We start from the raw sequence: 2,023 nt of genomic DNA, 5'->3' as shown, positions 1-2,023 counted from the left end.
TTCATCTCAGTTCACCAATACTGGAAATTTTACGATTATACTCCTATCTATGCTGGGGGCTATTGATGTCCCACCTACCACCAGTAATGAGGACAGCCAGCAAATCATTAATACAGCTCCAAAGTCCCATTTTAGAGGCCACTTTCTCATATCTCACTTCTGGTAGATTCTGTCTTAGATTGAGAGAGAACTTGCATTATGGCCTCAGTATATGTATAGATATTTTTTACTTCAATTTATCTTTTGGGTATCTGTGAGACGAGATTCCCAGAATTCTTTACCCCAAAAGGGCAACCCTTAGGCAATGTCCCAGGAGTTTATAAAAAAGTGCAGGTGTGGCCGTTTGCTGGTCAGGCATCCAGTGCTAAGATGACTGCCTGAAGTGTGACTAATTGTGATGATCCTTGGGTCTTCTCCTTTATTAAGGACATCTGGTTAAGAGATAAAAAGCGAAAACATTCTAATGAGCTCTATCATGCATTATGGTGATGATACCATCCATAAAGTCTATGAACTCCCATTGGTGTTCACTTGGTTGATCCCAGGGGGCTTCCTTGGTAGCCAAGGGGTTAGAGAGAGAGGACTTCCTCTGGTACCATGAAATCTGGCAAGGGATTGAGGATAGGGGAGGCCACCCCCTCTTGTAGGTAAGATATTCCAGAGGGTCCAGATTTGGTTCCATTCTGTAGCAAGGAGGCCTGGATAGCTATGCTGACCCAAGGCATAATGGGCAGCTGTGTACAGAGGGTTGCCAGAAGTGTACAGTTCGCAGCCAGCGGTTGCCTCTCTAATGATGTATAGCACAGGACAAGGAGGGCAATTTCTTGCATCAGAAATCAATAGTCCAGAAGCTCCAGGAGGCATGAGAGGAGGTTGCTAAATTCTCTACAGTGAAGAAGTCTCAGAGGAGCAAATGTAAATGCTTTGTCGAGGGCAGCCAAATTCTTGCTGAGTTGATTTGAAAGTAACAACAAAAGTGAGACTAAGTAAAATTTATAAATGAGGAATATGTTGTATACAGAATGCCCCCTCCAAAAGACCAAAATGTTGGTCTTGTATTAACATTGTGGGTGGTGAAAGGGTCAATAGCTATTTCAACAGCATCAGGGATGGAGCAGCCTTTGATTTACTAAATAACTTTTGAGAATTTAACAGTCTATAGCCATGCTACCCTGAACAAGCCCGATCCCGTCTGATCTCAGAAGCTAAGCAGGGTCGGGCCTGGTTAGTACTTGGATGGGAGACCACCTAGGAAGACCAGGTGCTGTAGGCATAAAATAAAATAAAATAAAATAAAATAAGGGATTATAAACTGACAAGGTCCTTGAAATCAATGAGGTCAACCAAAGGTTGTCTCGCCTAAAATAAATAAATAAAAAATAAATAAATAAATAAGAATTTGACAGAGGTGGTGGGTAGGGTCTTGTACTACATATGGGGCAATGCTCATCCTTTTTTGTGCACTCCTTTGTGTGCATTTATGTCTTGAATATGTCAAATGAATTTCCTCAGAGGAAGATGTCATCAATGTAATATACCTGTGCTCTTGGAGAAGGGTGGGTGCAGTTAAGTTTTTGCCTGCAAAGGTTGTGTGCAATGGCAAGGTACCCCACTTCATGTTCTCAGGGGCACAAAGGGATTGCACTTGGTAACATAGCAACTAAAGACTGTGGGAGGCAAGACTGTAGTATCAAGAGGCTGAGGTGGCCTTTGGTTCTTAAAGAAGGATGTAATTGGGTTTAAATAATTCTTCAGGCTGTGAGAGAACTGAAACTCACTCCTCAGGGATAAACAGGAACCGTGCCTGATCCCTTTGATAGGGTTGTTTGGCTAGGGCTCCTTATCCACAGGAGCAGAACTGGGAGGGGAACTCACATTTAGACTATGTGAGGCCCTCCCAATTTTACCAGACGTCAAAACAGCACATAATATAGTAAGCTTATAATAACTTTATACTATTAAACACTAATTTTAGGCCTTCAATCCTAGCATGCAAAACAATCTGATCAGTCAGAACATTCTA

At 42.2% G+C, this 2,023-nt stretch overlaps 1 non-coding gene across 1 annotated transcript; it reads left to right on the top strand.

The window, feature by feature from the left end:
• Positions 1-1,154: 1,154 nt before the first annotated feature.
• On the top strand, positions 1,155-1,273 carry LOC120593410 (5S ribosomal RNA). The gene has a single exon (XR_005650360.1). It is a non-coding gene; the product is annotated as a 5S ribosomal RNA (ribosomal RNA).
• The last annotated feature ends 750 nt before the right edge of the window (positions 1,274-2,023 follow it).

This window comes from Pteropus medius, unplaced genomic scaffold, assembly GCF_902729225.1.
Source record: "Pteropus medius unplaced genomic scaffold, Ma_sr-lr_union100, whole genome shotgun sequence".
In the NCBI taxonomy this organism is placed as follows: domain Eukaryota; kingdom Metazoa; phylum Chordata; class Mammalia; order Chiroptera; family Pteropodidae; genus Pteropus; species Pteropus medius.
Note: the sequence above shows the minus strand (reverse complement) of the source record. Positions and strands in the feature narration are given on the sequence as shown.